Source organism: Tamandua tetradactyla, chromosome 4 (genome assembly GCF_023851605.1).
Source record: "Tamandua tetradactyla isolate mTamTet1 chromosome 4, mTamTet1.pri, whole genome shotgun sequence".
NCBI classification, from domain to species: Eukaryota; Metazoa; Chordata; class Mammalia; order Pilosa; family Myrmecophagidae; genus Tamandua; species Tamandua tetradactyla.
The window spans coordinates 23,699,627-23,717,676 of record NC_135330.1 but is presented as its reverse complement, the minus strand read 5'-3'; the positions used below and the strand labels follow the sequence as shown (position 1 = coordinate 23,717,676).

Here is an 18,050-nt window from a genome sequence, read left to right as displayed (position 1 = left end):
GCAGCTATAAGGGAAAAAAAATCTGAGAGGATTGTAAAGTAGCCTATGACAAAGTCGGGATCTGTCCTGTAACTACTTGTTGAAGAGTGCTTTGAAAACTATAGCGTTTTGATTTCTTTGCTTTGTATATATGTTATACTATACAATATAAAAGTAAAAAAAAAATTAATAACCACAATTGGGTGAGTCATATCTCCATGAGTATAACCTAATCAATTTCCAACATTTAGTACTGAATAGGGATTAGAAGAAGTAGTTGCTCCAAAATTGGATCAAGATTAAAACTTGGCTTTTCTAGGGCACATAATCCTTTCAAACCAGGACACCATCTCATCTGCAATTTGGCTCCTAGTTATACAGCTTAATGCAATAAGAAATTTTTAAAAAGAAAAAAGAAAAAGAGGAGCCATACTAGAGGAGAACCTGAAAAACATACCCATGAAGTCTCATCCACACCTCGATATGAATTTCATGATACGATCTTGGATTTTAAGGAAGAGTCAAATGCCATAATGGTATGAGACTTTTGAGGGAAAAGTGGATATGTATTACATGTGTATGGAATGTAAATAATTCCAGCCAGGGGCAAACTACAGCATATTGAAAAAGATGGTCGTGATATTTTTCAGCTCCTCTCACTAAGAGATGGAATCTATTTCCACACTTTTTGGTTGGTAACTTACTTCAACCATAAGCATTTGGCAGAAATGATGTGTGGGTTCTCAAGAAGCCTTGCAGTTTCTGCCTTTTACCTTATAGAGTGGTGCCCTGAGATGGCCAAATTGTGAAAACACTTGGCAAGAGAAGCCCAGCCCCCAGCTGACTCATCAATGGATGCACACAAATGAGCCCAAATGAGGGCAGCAGGATTCCCTAGTCAACCCATAAACTTGTAAAAAAAAAAAAAAAAAAAAAAAACCAATAAATTGTTTTAAGCCTGGAAGTCTTGGGCTGGTGTGGCAAATTGTTTTTCAAAAGATGGCCACGATAATATATGCATTCCACATGGCCTGTTTACAATGTGATATTGACACTCCTCCATCTAGTGGTGGAGTCCAAGTCTCTTCCCTTGAACCTGGGTGGAACTTTTTGACTGTCTCGTCCAATAGAGTTAAGTAAAAGTTATGCTACATGACTTCCTAGGCTAAGTCATTTAAAAAAAGACTTATATTTGTGCCTTGTTCTCTTGTGTAGCTCTCTCTTGGGACCAGCTGCCATTTTGCAAGAAAGCCAAGCCATGTGAAAAAGGCACATATAGGTGTTGCAGTAGATGGTGCCAACTGAGGCCCCAGCAATCAGCCAGCATCAACTGTTAGATACAGTGATGATTAGATAATTCCAGCCCCCAGCATTAAACTACCACAGTTAATCAATTTGGCAATTCCTCAGAAAGCTAAATATTGAGTTGTCCTATGACCCGGCAATACCAATACTTGCTGTATACCCAAAAGAATTGAGGGCAGTGACATGAACAGACATCCCTGCACATCAATGTTCACAGTGGCACTATTCACAATTGCCAAGAGTTGGAAACAATCCAGGTGCCCATCAACAGATGAGTGGATAAACAAAATGTGGTATATACATACAATGGAATATGCAGTATTTAGACAAAATGATGTCCTGAAGCATACGACAACGTGGATGAACTTTGAGGACATAATGCTGAGTGAAATAAGTCAGACACAAAAGGGCAAATACTGTATGATTCCTTTATTCTGACTCTGATAAAGCTACCAGTGTTTTGGAGCAGCTAGAAGGAAAAATCTGAGTTGAGGGCATAATAGCCCATGACAAATTCTGGGAAGTGTTCTGTAGCTGCTTGTTGAAGTGTGCTTTGAAAATTATGGCTTTTTTTCTTTCTTTTCTTTGTATATATGTATGTTACATTTTACAATAAAAAATAGGCAGTTATAGTAATATTAGATAAAATAAACTCCTGAAATCAAAATGATAATAATAATTGCAAACTTAATTATAGTCCATACTTTACATTATGGTTTATTGTTTGTGTTGTAGAGTCCTGTGGGAGTTTTTTATATAAATTTTTATTCTAGTAACATATGCCACCTAAAGTTTCCCCTTTTAACCATATTCAAATATAAAGTTCAGTGGTGTTAATTACATTCAAAATGATGTGCTATCTTCACAACCATCCATTACCAAAACTGTTCCATTATCCCAAAGAGAAATCCTGTACTAATTAAGCATTAATTTCCCATTCCCTACCCCACCCAAGCCTGGAGAATTAGAAACTGTATTCTAATTTCTAATTATATGAATTTGTTTATTCTAATTATTTCATATCAGTGAGATTACTCAATATTTGTCATTTGTGTCTGGCTTATTTCACACATGATGTCTTCAAGGTTTGTTCATGTTGTCACATGTATCAGAATTTCATTCCCTTTCATGGCTGAATAATATTCCTTGCATGTATATACCACATTTTATTTATCCATTCAGCTGTTAACAGACACTTGGATTGTTTCCACTTTTTGGCATCAGTGTGCAAATATCTGTTCGAGTCCCTGCTGTCAGTTCTTATGGGTACATACCTAGAAATGAAACTGCCAGGTCATAATGGTGATTCTTTACTTAACTTTGTGAGGTGATTCTTTACTTAACTTTCTGTAGTGGATGCACCATTTTACATTCTCACCAACAGTGTGCAAGGGTTCCTATTTTCTCACATCCTCTCCAACATTCTTATTTTCTATTTCTTTTAATAGTAGCCATTCTAATGGGTGTGATATGGTATTTCATTGTGGTTTCGATTTGCATTTCCCTAATGGCTAAAGATGTTGAGTATCTTTGCAGGCGCTGTTTTATTTTTTTTGTCAGTTGTATGTCTTCTTGGGTGAAATGTCTATTCAAGTCTTTTGCTTATTTGAAATTAGGTTGTATGTCTTTTTCTTGTTGAGTTGTAGGATTTCTTTAAATATTATGGATATTTAACCTTTATTGGATATGTGGTTTTCAAATATTTTCTCCCATTTTATGGATTGTCATATTACTTTCATGATGAAGTCCTTTGAAGCAAAAAAGTTTTAAATTTTTATGAAGTCCTCTTTATCTCTATCTTCTTTTGTTGGTCATGCTTTTGGTGCAAAGTCTAAGAAATCATTGCCTAATACAAATCCTGAAGATGTTTCCCTGTGTTTTCTTCTAGAGTTTTATGTTTTGGTTCTTGTGTTTAAGTCTTTGATCCATTTAGAGTTAATATTTGTATTGGGTGTGAAGTAGGGGTCCACCTTCATTCTTTTGCACATGGATATCCAATTTTCCTTGCACCATTTGTTGAAGGGGCTCTTCTTTCCCTCAATGAGTGGGCTTGGCACCCTTGTCAAAAATCAATTGGCCATAAATGTGAGAGTTTATTTCTGAACTCTCAATTCAATTCTATTGGTCTGTATATTTTTCCTTGAAAAATAGGAATTTTTCAAAATTCATGCTGTTTTGATTACAGGAGCTCGGAAATAAGTTTTAAAATCAGGAAGTATGATTCCTCCAACTTCATTCTTCTTTTTCAAGATGGCTATTTTGGTTTTCTAAATGTTGCAGGAATGCAGTATATCAGAAATGGAACAGCTTTTGAAGAGGGAACTTATTAAGCTACAAGTTTACAGTTCTAGGGTCATAAAAAGGTCCAAATTAAGGCATCCAGAGAAAGATACTTTGACTCAAGAAGGCCAGTGTCCGTCACAGGTGAAGGCATGTGGCTGGTATCTGCTGGCCCTTGTCCCCAGTTCCGTTGCTTCCAGCTTCTGATGCCAGTGGTTTCCTCTCTAAGCATTTATAGGCCTTCACTGAGCTCCTCTGGGACACAACTTTGGGTTCTGGCTTGCAGAGATAGCAATGTCTGCTTGGCTCTGCATCTCCAAACATCTGTGTCTAGGTGTCTGCTCTCTCTGTCAACACTCCAAGCATCTCCACATGTCTGTGTCTCTGTCAGCGCTGAGGCAACTGATCTCCAAGCATCTGAGCTTCCTCAAAAATGTTTCCCCTTTAAAGGACTCTAGTAAACAAATCAAGACCCACCTTGAATGGGTGGAGTCACTTCTCCATCTAATCAAAAGGTCACATACACAATTGAGTGGATTATATCTCCATGGAAACAATCTAATCAAAGGGTCCCACCCAGTAATATTGAATCAGGATTAGAAGAATACGGCTTTTCTGGGGTATATAGCAATTTCAAACCAGCACAATGGCTTTGGCTATTTTGGGGTTCCTTACCCTTCCATATAAATTTGGTGATTTGCTTTTCCATTTCTGCCAACAACACTGTTGGAATTTTTATTGGGATTGCATTGAATCTGTAAGTTACTTTTGGGTAGAATTCACATCTTAACAATATTTATTTTTACAATTCATGAACATGGAATGTCCTACTTACTGAGGTCTTTTTAAAATTCCTTTTAAAACTATTTTGCAATTATCCATGTACAAGTCCTTTATATCCTTGGTTAATTTTATTCTTTATTACTAGATATTTGATTCTTTTAGTTGCTATTGTAAATGAATTTTTTTCTTGATCTCCTTTTTGAATTGTTCCCTACTAGTGAATAGAAACACTACTGATTTTTACCTATTGATCTTGTTCCCTGCCACTTTGCTGAATTTATTGATCTTCAGCTCTAGTGGCTTGGTTGTAGATTTTTCAGGATTTATCTATGTAGGATCACATCATCTACAAATAGGAAAGTTTTATTTTTTCCTTTCCAATTTGGAAACCTTTTTTATTTCTTGTTTCTTTTTTTCTCTTTGCCTAATTGCACCAGCTAGAATTTTTAGTACAATGTTGAATAACTGTGGTGACAGTGGGCATCTTGTCCTCTTCCTGATCTTAGAGGGAAAACTTTCAGTATTTCACTATTGTGATGTGGTTTTTCATATATGTCCTTTGTTTAAGAGTATGCTACTTAATTTCCACGTATTTGTGAATTTTCTAGTTTTGTTATTGATTTCTAGCTTCTTTTCTGGGAAGCCAGTAATCAGAGAAGATACCTTGCATGATTTCAATATTTTTTAAATTTATTGAGACATCTTTTGTGAACTAATATATGCCCTAACCTTAGGAATTAACCATGTGTACTAGAGAAAGTCAGGGCCCTATATAAGTCTGTTAGGTCTAGTAGTTTTAGAGCATTGTTTACAGCAAGTGTGGAATTTCCTTATTAATTTTCTGTCTAGAAGTTCTATCCCTTATTGAAAGGGGTGTATTTAAAGCTTCTACTATTAATGTAGAACCATCTATTTTTTCCTTCAAACCTGTCAATATTTGCTTTATATACTTTAGGGCTCTGCCATTAGGTGCATACATACTTAATTTTTATGTCTTCGTGTTGAATTGACCCCTTTATTAACATATAGTTATCTTCTCTGTTCCTCCTAACAATTTTTGACTTAAAACTATATCTTTATCTGATATAGCTACCCCAATTCTCTTTTGGTCACTATTTCCATAGTACATATTTTTATCCATCCATTCACTTATCAGCCTTACTTGTCTCTTTGAATTTAGGCTGAGTCTCTTGTAAACAGAATATGGTTGGGTCATGCTTTTTTATTCATTCTGCCTATCTCTGCCTTTTTGCTGGAGAGTCAATTTACATTTACAGTACCTACTATAACACAGGACTTAATTCTGCCATTTTGCTCTTTGGCCTTTTTAAGTCTTATACCTTTTTGTCCCTCGATTCTTCCATGAATACCTACTTTCATATTTGCTTTTTTATTGTACCATTTTAAGTATCTTATAATTTCCTTCTGTACTTATTTTTCATATGTTTTCTTTGCAGTTACCATAGGGCTTAACTTTAACATCCTAAATCTATAATAATCATGTTTGATTTGATAGTAACTTAACTCCACTAGCATACACCTGAACGGTTTCTATTCCCACATCCCTGCACCTTTTTGTTGTACTTCTTACAAATTATATCTTTACATTTGAATATCCGAAACCATATATTTGTCATTACTTCTTATACCTTTGCATTGGAACTCTTAAGAAGTCAAAACTGGTGTTACATACTAATAGTACTGGCATTTATAATTATCCATGTGGTTATCTTTACTGGAGGTCTTTATTTCTTTATGCTGCTTCAAACCACTGTCTGGTGTCCTTTTCTTTCAGTCTGAAGAACTCCCTTTATTCATCACTTGTATAGCAGATCTAGTGTTTATGAACTCCTTCAGCTTTTGTTTCTCTGGGAATACCTTAATCTCTCCCTCATTTTTAAAAGACATCTTGCTGGATACAAATGTCTTTGTTGGCAATTGTTTTCATTTGGCATTTAAAATATTTCATCCCACTACCTTCTTGCCTCTACAGTTTCTAATGAGAAATCAAAACTTTATCTAATTGGGACTCCTTTGTATATAACATGTTACTTTTTTCTTGAAGCATTCAGAACTCTCCCCTTGTCCTTGGTATTTGACCATGTGTCTGTGCCTGGCTTTTGTTCTAGTTTGCTAGCTGCTGTAATGCAACACACCAGAGACGGATTGGCTTTCAATAAAAGGGGATTTATTTTGTTGGTTCTTTCACAGCAGCTAACTTTCCACTGAGGCTCTTTCTTACGTGGAAGGCACAAGATGGTCTCTGCTGGTCTTCTCTCCAGGCCCCTGGGTTCCAACAACTTTCCCCAGGGTGACTTCTTTCTGCATCTCCAAAGGCCTGGGCTGAGCTGCAAGTGCTGAGATGAGGAATGCCGAGCTGCTAGGCTGTGCTACATTGCGTTCTCTCATTTAAGCACCAGCCAATTAAGTCAAACATCACTCATTGCAGCAGACACGCCTCCTAGCTGACTGCAGATGTAATTAGGAACAGATGAGGTTCACGTACCATTGGCTTATGTCCGCAGCAACAAGACTAGGTATGCTCACCTGGCCAAGTTGACAACTGAATCTAACTAACACAGCTTTCTTTGAGTTTTCTTGTTTGGGGTTTGCTGAGATTCTTGAATGTGCATATTCACGTATTTCACAATATTGGGGGATTTTTTTCTGCTATTATTTTTTGAAAAAGTTGCTTCTTTTCCAATTTAGAACTTAGGCTGGGGAGGGGGTTTCCAGAAGGGGGGAGTAACTCAGGAGAGATGGTGGTACTGAAATTCTCTGGGAAAGACTAATGGGGAGGGCCGAGTCAACAACAAGGAAATATTTTTAAGAAGACAAAGCAAATGGTTTTAGATTGTCCAGAGTTAGCAAAGAACTGAGAAACAAGAGAAATCACAAGTCACTATTTCTTGGTATAAGTAACCTTCACTCAGTTGCCACCTACACCTCATCAAGAAGTATGCACATGCTATGCCCCTGGGTCTTTCCTAACAACTGCTTTGTGGCTGCTATTACATTGCCCCCAAAACTGTCATCACAGCTAATAATAAGCAAATATGGACAATTTGGATTTAAGACTACAAGAAGTTCCTCTCTAGGCTTAATTTAAGTTTTCCTTATTCCTTTATTAAAATAGCTGTAAAATTACAAATGATATATGCCGCCGTAACACACACAAAAAATAAATATATATAAAGGGGAAAATAAGTAACTCCCATTCCCTACTCCATATAGTGAATGTGAAAAATGAGTGTATATCTTTCCACACTTCTGCCATTCATCAATAAATATTTGTTGAGCACCTACAGTGTGCCAGGCTTCGTTCTAGGCATGCAGGATCAACGACCAAAACTAAAAGAGACCCTTTTCCTTTTGGAACATACATTCTAGCAGGGGAGAAAGAAGCTGTTACTATAGAATTATTTAATAAGGTGGAATCAGGTCTCTCAGGCAAATACAAATGAACATGTGTTAAAGATTTTGTTTAACTCCTTTATTACTAAGGGAATCAGTGAGATGTTAAAACCAGTCCAAAAAGCATTTGAGAACTGAGTATATTTGTAAGCAATTTAATAAGATAATGCTAGGCTCAGTATGCTGAGTTAAATCAAAACTGGTTAATGACTAAAGATGCAAAATAACATAACTTGCAGGATTATCTGCTATGCCATACAGAATTATTTGCATCTCAACTGGACAAACATCAAATTCCTATCCCCTACTTCCTCTGCTCCTACAAAGGAAGTAGGGGATAGAAATAGTAAAATAGCCCAGTCAAAAGAAAGTCAATTTAGCAGTAAAATCCAGGAAATCTGGCTTTCCCTATTTCAAAGTGTCAAATATTGTTTCTGAAAAAAAAAACACATAAATAAGTAAATTACCATATTTTATTGAATCTATGATGTTATCACTTTCATGGAGCACCAATATATCTCTGGCACCACTAAGAAAGAAAAAAATACATTGACAATTAAGTTTTATGATTGCAGAATGCAACCTGACTTTAGGGATGTTCAAGTAGTGGGGAAAGTGTGGATTTGACAATCTACAGAATACAGCACATGGCTGTCAGAAGGTGGAAATGCTGTGGAGAGAGCAAAGCCAAACCAGGATAAGATGCACCAGGAGTATGGCAGGTTGAAGGGTACATGTTGCAGTACTGAATAGGGTGGTTCAGGGTAGATTTTACTGAGAAGATGAGATCTGAGAAAAAAAAAAAAAAGGAAAGAAGTGAGAAATTTAACCAGATAAGTGTCAGAGAAAGAAAACTGCAGGAAGAAGGAAGAACTAGAGCAAAGGTCCTAAGGTAGAATGTGTTTAGCATGTTGAACGGACAGCAAGGAGGCCAGTGTCATGGGGCTGGGTAGAGAAGGGAGAATAGTCCCTCTATGAGGTCAAAGAGAAAGAGATAAACCAGATTTTGTGGGGTAGTGCTTCTCGGACTTTCATGTGCATGCAGGTCAATCAGAAGCCTAGACTGCAGTTCGCCTATCTCTAACTCAGATCAATACCAGTGGCTTTAAGGATTTCAGAAGTCAATTTTCATGCCAAAATGAGTAATTTCAAGATGAATAAAATGGATGGAATTACTTCCAGGCATCAGTCTGACATGATCGGCGCTAAGAATCTAGTAAACCCAGTAATCTACATACTTTGAAAATGTGCTATAGGTTGAGGATTTCAAACCAGCCCCATATGCAGATGATAATCAGATGACTTTGTCATCCGACTCTAATAAGGATAGCTGAATCTGCTTTTAAAATACTGTCCATCTTTCTGCAGTGAACTTTTCATGCAAGATCTGTCCAAGCGCATAAACTCCAGAGATGGAATCTCATTGAGTTTCCAGAACAGCTCTTATGACTGTTTCTAAGCCTTCCTAATTAATGTTCGTACATGCAACAGAATCCTACCTGAGACTTGCTTTCACTGTTATCATTGTAGAGATGTATCACTGTATTATTTCACTGTATCACTGAAGTGGTATCATGGTTATGGTAGAAACATGTATAAATACTTGCCTACTTCTCACTACAGAAATCTACTAATATCTATGTAAAGTTCCTAAAAACTGTGAAGGACCACAGTGGCTTAGGTCACGGTCAATTTTCTACATGGATATTATGTTAATTTAACTGAAATATTCTAGAAGGTGAAAATGCAGCTATACAAACTATTGAAGTAGTATATTAAATGGAAATGCCATAATTCTTACTATCCTTATTGGTTTTTAGGAAGAGCTTGTGAAATTTTAGTTCAAGTTGGGTGATTAATGTTTTTGAAGTATCAGGAGTGCTGGGCCTCCAAGATGCTCACAGCTCATCTGGGAGCCTAAGTGAGAAACATGAATGAAATTAACCAAAAGACAATCTAAAAATTAAACTAAATATAATATATTTGGCACATTGTGATTTGAGTTAGGAAGAGCACTGATAAAAGGTAAAATTCAAGTTGGTTCTTAAATTATCACAGGGAAAAATTATTTGTAATAGAAAAAAAACTATTTGTTTATAATTGACTGGCCATATACAAAGGAGAGTGCATCCAGATTGCTGGAGACTTTTCTTTCCTGGCCATGGGCATATGTGAAATGAGTAGTGTGGGATTAGTGGAGAATGCAAGACTGCTCTGCAAAAGAAAGAAGAAGGCATAAAGAGCTCAGAAAGAAGCTCCAGGGGTCTCAGAACCAGAACCAGAGAGATATAAAGGTGCGTAGATTAAAAATTAGGAGGGCGAGACATTTAGGACAATGTGAGGCAAAGAGGCAAAGGAGAAGCCTGGCTCAAATACCAGCCTCCCAATAAATGGATTCATTAAAATATATTTACTGAGTTGCCACTGTGTTCCAGAGCCCTACACCACTGATGCCGGCCAGGCCTGGAAATTCTAGGAGAAACTGAGAGCTCAACCAAGGGCTGGCGCCATGAGGATTCTGGACTCAGTCACAGGAAAAAATTCAAAGACTAGTGGGTACATCTAGATAGTTTAATAAGCTTGATGCAAAAGAACCCTGGGAGTTCGCGGCCAGATGCAGGAGAGCTCCAGGAATTCTAGAAGTCAAGACCTCGACCAGGGGTTGACGCTGTGAAGGTTCTTAACTCATACACAAAATACCCTGCAGCGGCAGTTGTTAAACATTTATCAGCATATCACTGAATAATGGGCAAAGAATCTTGCACAGAGAGAAAGTAATCTCTAAAGATTATTTATTCATATACTGTGCTCTAATTGTTTTCCTCAGTGTTGATGATGAAGCTGAAGGACACAACATTTATGACCTCATGAATCCACGGCTCTTAAATTTATATCTCCTGACTAAACTCTCCATTCAGCTTCAAACTTTTATATCCATCAACTGACCTGATAGTTGCGCATTGATGTGGAACAAACCTGTATGGTTTATACCAAGCACCCCATTGTGGAAGCCAAACAACAAAGCAGCAAACTTGATTCCTCACTTCATTTCTTATTAACAAATCCCACTGATTCTATTACCAAAATATGTTTCTGTCCACCTAACTCCACCTCTACTCCTTCTTTCCTAGTCCATGTCATTATTACCTTCTGCATAAACTAATGCAAAAGTCTCTTAACTGGTCTGCCTGTTGCCATTCTCACTTCTTTATTATCAATTCTCCATATAATAGCTAGTGTGATTTTTTTTGAACTGTAAGCCAGGTATTACTCTCTTGTTTAAAATATTAAATACTACCGAATGCTTTCTCGTGGCCTCCTCAAAAACCACTCTCTCCTTCATTTAGTGTACTCCAGCCACACCAGCCTTCTTGTTATTCCTTAAACATACCTTTGCAGTTGTTCTCCGTGTCAAGAATGCTTTGTCCATAGATCTTCATTTACCTGACCCCACCTTGTCATTCAGTTTTCAGATCAAGAATCACCTTTTCTGAGAGGTCCTACTTGGAGGTCCTATTTGGTCCTATTTAGAATTCTATTCTAAAGTAGAATTACCTTTCCCTCCCCTGTTTTCTTCCCTCCCATCCTGTTGCTATCGCAGCAGTGTGATAGTAAGGCATAGCGATCAAGAACATGGAATCTGTAGGTAAATTTCTCTCTATCATTACCAGCTGTGTGACTGTGGTACCCCTTACCTAACCTCTCTGCAATTCAGTTTTCTCATCAGTAAAACAGAGTTGCCATATGGCTTAAATGAATTAGCACACACGAAGTATCTGACACATAATAAGTGCTCAATAAGTGTTAGCTGCTATTATTATTACTAAATTACCCTGTTTTGTTTTCCATAGCATTTACCATTATCTGAATTTATCTTTGTCCAATTATATGCTTATTATCTATCTCTTCCCTTAGCTCCCAACTGAGATGTGAGAGCAGGGAACTGTCTTTTTTGTTCACCAGTGTGTTACCCCAATGTCTGTTCCCAAGAGCAGAAGCTAGCACATAGTTTTTAACTGTCAAAGAAGCGTGAGGAGAATCAGGAAGGTGTAGAGACATTTAGCTCATATCCAGCACCATGCACATTAGCTTAGAACTTCTATGTCGGTGGTGTGGCAGGGCACTTTGCAAAACCAAAATAAAATGCCTCGGGATAAACTACTCAAACATCCCCAATCACTTAAAAAAAAAATTAAGTCATATTTGCACCCCTCTAAGAACCCCATTTTCTGCATGATTGTGTCTTCTCCCTTTCTTTTCTTATGCGGTAGCACAGTGCCTGACACAAAAAGTGTATGCATTAAATATCTGTGGAATAAACACAGATTCCAACATCAAGCTGCAAGAGAAATGTGTATGGTGTTTGCAAAGTAGGCCAGTATTCCTTACAACATCCATATGGGTGTCATCATGCTTGTGACTGACTTCAAATTACTTCCTTATCAACAGCGTAATATTCAGTGTGGTTTAATTGATTGAAGCTATGCCCTACGAGCAACCTGCATTCCAGTAGTCGGGAATCTACACTCCAGGGGACGTTAGCGCGCATCATACCGGAAAGGCTACATTCTGGAAGTGGGTCTACAAATACTTCAACCAACTTGACCTCTGATGACACCAAATGTTTTTCTATATATCATGGTAAACGTAGGAAATGGGTTTTTACTGGTTAAAATAGCAGCTTCTTAATTATCATGATAAAAGTTAGGAATGGGGTCTCAATGAAAAGTAATGTGGATTCACTAAAATAGTCTATAGAATGGTCTCCATTCTTGAATAAACAAGGTCTAAGAATTTTTTCCACTAGGGATTCCATCCAAGGCCTCATCTCCAAATGGACTTAGCTGTAACACTAGTCTAGAGGATTTCTGGTTGCTGGATGTTGATGCTGGCTATGATGGTGCTAGGATGTTGTCTCTACAGCACTCTACCTCTGCTTCTGAACTTTCTAATGGAGGTGGTGGTCAGACCACCTAGAACTGAACTCTTCAATATGTTAGTTACTAATCATACCTGATCACTGAGCATTAAAATGTGGCTAGTCCAAATTGTAAAAATATATGTTGCATTTTGAAGACAGTACCAAAAAAGTATTTAAAATATCTCATCAATGATTTTTTATATTAATTGCATGTTTAAATTATAATCTTTTGGATATATTGTTTAATATATACTATTAAAATTAACTTCTTTTTACTGTTCACCTCTTTCTTTTTATTATTTTTAGTGCAGCTACTAGAAAATGTGAAACTACACATAGGGCCCACATTTTATTTCTATAGGATGGAGAACTCGGTTAAATTAACTATCATGACTATCTTCTAATAAATATTCGTTTAATACATTTCTGATTAAGAGGCAAATTTGGGCTGAAATTTGTTTTCATTTAATCTACTGAAGAAATTATCTAGCTGAAACTTACCCAGCAACGTTATCCACCAGAAAGGATCTAAAAGTTGTGCATGAACAATTGATTTAGGCCAATTGTCAACTCTAAGGCGGTAGTAGCATTATGTAGTAGTAATGACGACTACAAAGATCGTGAAAAAATAGCGATCATATATTGAGTGGTTACTGTGTACTGTTTTTAAACCATTACGTATATTCACTTAATTCTCAATAGTATTAAGTACTATGAATATTCCCAATTTCACTTTTTGCTGAATTAAGAGTGATTTGACGCTCTAAGTTTCAGCCGGAATCCCCACGATCTCTGTCAGTTACAGCTGTATCTGCCCACGCAGCGCGGCCAATCATCGCCAATTTCCTTATTTCTATTTTTTTTCCCCTCTCCGTTCCGCCCCTTTGCTATTTGTAAAAGGAGGCTGGTAGCCATATTTGTTTAGGGCGGAAATAAAATTAAAACGGCGCGGTTATCCCTAAAAATAAAAAATCAAGACTTATTTGTGCAGTCACCTGAAGGCCTAGAGAGCAGAAATCTTCACAGACCAACTAGGCTGTCGGAGGAAGTGCACAAACCAGGGTCGGCACCGGCGCCCGTACTCAAGATGGCACCTGTCTAAGAATCACCTTTGCGGCCGCTCTATCTCGGTTCCGGGTTCGTTCGCCTCCGTGCTGGTGTCGGGGGTGTGAGGGTTGGCCATCTGTCCCGCTTCCGGGCCCATCTCTATGGTGTCGGAGGCAACAGACTCCAGCAGATTGTACTTGTAGTGGCCACAGCCTCACGGGGGAGGCGAGGGTGGTTGGTGTCAACAGGGGGACCGGAGCCAAGACCCTCCGCCGCCTGCCCCCGCCACCCTCCCGCAGGTAACTGGTTGCCCTGCGCTGCGTTCTCCGACTCGGCAGCGGGGAGGAGAGCCGGGGCAGGGGGAGCAGGCGGGCGGCGCGCGCCCGGCTCGCGGAACCCGGCGCGGGGGTGAGCTCGGCGCGGCGCCGGCTGCCGGTTGCGCTCTGCTCTCCTCCGCCTCCGCGCACCCTTCCGCCTGCTTTATTTCGGGGGCGCCCTTCTAAACTAGGCTTTGCCGGGTGCGGCGCTGATGCCGGAACTATCGGAGGAAAGTGCGGAAACCGGGCCTCGCCTGGAGGTGTGGAAGGTGAGGGGCCAACGTAGCGAGAGCGCCCTCCCCGCCCTTCAGCGGTCCGGGGCGTCGCGGTTGGACCCCCGCACCCCGCCCACGGGCCGCCTGTCCGGCTCCCGGCCCTGGTTTGCTCGGCAGGGCTAGACACTGCCTTGGGGGCAACATTGGCCCCTGCCGTGGGGAGCCTAGGGTCGCGCCGCCCCTGGGAAGGCGTCTTCAACCCGGGAGGCTTCGTTGGTGACCCTAACCCGTGCCATTTGCCACCTCCTGTACCCCCCACTCAGGCCGGCTGTTCTTGACTTTGCGTAATGCATTTTATTTAGAATAAAGTTGAAATACATTTCTCGGAAGGGCATATTTAGGAAATCGTATGAATACTGAGAGTCGGGGCCTGCGTTTTTGAGTAACTGTTGCTAAAAGACTCCTGTGCATATCCACATAAAATCTCATCTCTTAGCAGAGATCGAACTTAATTCTCTTGAAACGTAAAGGCCTCGTTATGTATTACTTGTCAACTAGCAATACTAGACTGAATTCAATACAGAGACTGTACATTTGAAACAGACCAAAGTATAGGGCCCGGAGTATAGTAAGTAACCCATTACCAGATAAAGTATCAGTCAATACAAAGTGTTCCTAGAACCCCCAGTACAAGCCATTATCTTTGGAACTTCCAGATAATTGCTGGGGGGAAAAAAACAGGTATTTCCTCTAGAGAAAAGGGGTTTTTTAGTTGAGCATACGAGTTATCCAACTACCTAGACAAGGACTTTTAGAATGCACAAGTGGTCAGGAAACTATTTGTTCCCCAAGGAAGCAAAAGGATGGAGGAAGATAGGTGAACAAAATGTTTAAGGCAAGACTGATGCACATTAGAATTGAAGACTGCCAGCTCAGTATTTTATTACAGAGAGTGGAGGTGATAAATTCTGCAAATACCTATGGTGTGGTATTAGAATATCCTTTTCTACATTTGACTCTTACTCTAAAACTAACAAGATTTCATTTCCTCCCTCACTTCTCAAAGCAAAAAGAAAATTTTGTAAGCTCAAGTGTTTATGTCTTACATTTCAGCAAGTTCATTTTAAGTGAGTTTTTTTAAAGCACTGTTTATGTCAACAATGTTTACAGCTCTTTAGATACAGCGTTTTTAGAATTATTGCAGTCATCTCATTTTTTCAATTTGCAATCATCAGCACATCTTTTTATTTTCCCCTGATAAGGGAAAACCTGCAGAAAACATAGAATGTAACCCTTCTACTCTGTCAGTGTGGCACTCATGTTATTAGTGGACTTGTATCACCGCTAACCATACTTTCAAAACAATAAAACGATTATTTTCTCTCAAGTCCTCTTAAGACACCATGTATCCTGTTTTAATTTTTAAATGCTACTTATTAGGGTCTCCAACATGAAGTACACTGTGCAGAAAAATTACAATTTTAACCTCTTCCTAAAGCTTTCACAACCCTATATTTTGAAAATGTTTTTTATTGTGAAACAAGTACAAAGAAAAGAAAGAAAAGCAATAATTTTCAAAGTACACTTTAACAAGTAGTTATGAAACAGAGTTCAGGATTTGTTATGGGTTACCATTTCACTATTTCAGGTTTTTCCTTCTAGCTGCTCCAAAACACTGGAGGCCAAAAGAAATACTGGTATTCTGATTCAGCATGCTCATTTATTAAATCCTATTTTCTGTTATGACTTCTCTTTTTTTCTTTTCTTCTTTTTCATGGGCAGGCACTGGGAATCGAACCCCGGTCTCTGGCATGGCAGGCGAAAATTCTGCCCCTGAGCCACCATTGCACTGTGCCCTCCTCTTTTAAGCCTTCTACCAGTCTATAGAGATGTTTAGGCAATGCCCATGCTGACTTTTTCATGTTGAGAAGGGGTATCAACACTAAAGGATAGGAGCATGTAATTAGTTGATGATCTTGCAGAGGCTGGGCCCTCTGGGTTTCAGGATTTATCTGGCCTAGGAACCCTTTGGGAATTATAGGTTCCAGGAAAGCAAACATAGTGCAGGATACTTTTATAAGAGTCTCACTTTGAGCCCTACGTGTTTTTAAGTATAAACAGAAGTGATGTCAGTTGGGGTTTAGCAAACAATGGCAGTTGCACTCTAACTGAAGCTTGTATAAGAGCAGCCTCCAGTGTAGCCTCTTGACTCTATCTGATCTCTCTTAGCCACTGATGCCTTATTTTATTACACTACTTTTCCCCCTTTTGGTCAGGAAGGCATTGTTGATTCCATGGTCCCAGGGCCAGACTCATCCCTGCATAACCCTGTCTTAATTATCTTGTAGTGGAATTCATAATATTAAATCAAAGGTTAGTAGATGTAAGGCATACTGTTCCACAAGGAAGTATTTTGCTATTTAGAAATGACTAAGTAAATTAAATGCCCATTGTTACAGCCTCTACGGGTGCCGTTCATCAAGACCGAGTACCACCCTGAGTCCTGGTAACCGCCTTATCTCCTTTGGGAACCAACGCAAATTATAACTAAATAACACGGTTTTCTGCCAAGAGGATTCTCATTTACTTGCAGTTCCTTATTCTCAGATTTTCCCTTGGTGCTTGTTGAATTTGGAAAGCTATTTTGTGGCTAAGAGAGAAAAGAAATTAGACTAGCTGTAGATAAATGTGTTTCAAAGTAACACTTCTGTAACTCATTCCTCTAGTCTGACTAGTTTTCCAGGCCAGAGGTGCTCTAAAGAAGAGTTCAGTTTTCTGCTTGTGAAATGGCATTTGGTTTCACAGAACTAGTCACGCTACCTCGGTGAAGGGGGGCAATTATAAGGGTGTCTGGGGGGCAGTGAGGGAAATGGATCTGAAGCTGGGCTTCCTGTGGGCTTGAGATGGACGGTGGGGACGTGCCCTGTTAGTACGAGCCAGCCCTGCTCTCCCAGTTTTGCTTTTCTTCTACCAGCCAGCTTCCTCGGCTTCCACATGGCATCGCTTGCCGTAGCCCGGACCTACTGCACCCTTTTACCTTCAGCTGTGCTAAGAGGCAAAACTATCTCTCATTTTGAAATTCCTGGGGGAGACAGCAATCTGGCCAGTTTAACCCTTCACCCAGGCCCTGGCCCTAGAGATGGCCAGTCTGTGGATTGGCTGCTCTTTGGCCCAGGGTGGGCACCTGACAGGGTAACTGTGCCCGAGAAGGGGAGACGGACAAAGTCAGAGCACTGGACAGGAGCGTCCCTACTCGGCAGGGGGTGCGGGAGGCTGGGCGGGCACCACATCTCCATAACGGGGACTTCACAGTAGCTGCTTTTCTCGAGGACCCTGCATAAACACTACCTCTTCTTTTTATCGTACCAATAGAAAAGTGAATGTTCCATATAGTTGAGATACTTGGCGTTTTTCATCCTGTTTTTACTGCTCTGTCAGTCGTAAGGCAGATAAACTGCTAGTTTAGGTGGTTCCACTCAGTGGATTTGTTACAAGGCAGAGAATTTACTCTTATGGTCAGAAACATTCTTGAATTTTGCAGTCTTTGGCTTTGGATGGCTTGAGTCTTTGTACATGTTGTGTTCATTATGATAACGATGTGTGTGAGCCTGTGGGCTCCTTAAAATCTCTATTTAGGGGTGTGCCTTGAGCAGGATTATATACTCTGCATGGAACTACACCAAAGTGCAAAAATAAAAAAATACCCAAGTAGAGGGTCTGTTTGTAATGATTATTGGGTTTATGTTTGTCTAAAGTATAAAGATTTAAAACTGCAAACTTTGGGCTGCA

The 18,050-nt window shown here is 39.4% G+C and overlaps 1 protein-coding gene and 1 long non-coding RNA gene across 4 annotated transcripts in view; one reads left to right on the top strand and one right to left on the bottom strand.

Moving 5' to 3' along the window:
• LOC143680583 (uncharacterized) overlaps positions 1 to 14,082 on the bottom strand; it is a 48,057-nt gene extending 33,975 nt beyond the window's left edge. The window contains exon 1 of the long non-coding RNA XR_013174070.1: positions 13,678 to 14,082. This is a non-coding gene — a long non-coding RNA (uncharacterized LOC143680583). The remainder of the gene's footprint in view (positions 1 to 13,677) is intronic.
• The window catches only part of SCYL3 (SCY1 like pseudokinase 3), a 46,225-nt gene continuing 42,043 nt past the window's right edge, over positions 13,869 to 18,050 (top strand). For 2 of the 3 annotated variants that reach the window (XM_077156932.1, XM_077156930.1), the window contains exon 1: positions 14,125 to 14,315. The gene's annotated coding sequence lies outside the window, so the exon portion shown is untranslated. Of the gene's footprint in view, positions 14,029 to 14,124; positions 14,316 to 18,050 lie in introns of those variants that run through there. The other variant, XM_077156931.1, reaches the window with a different exon arrangement.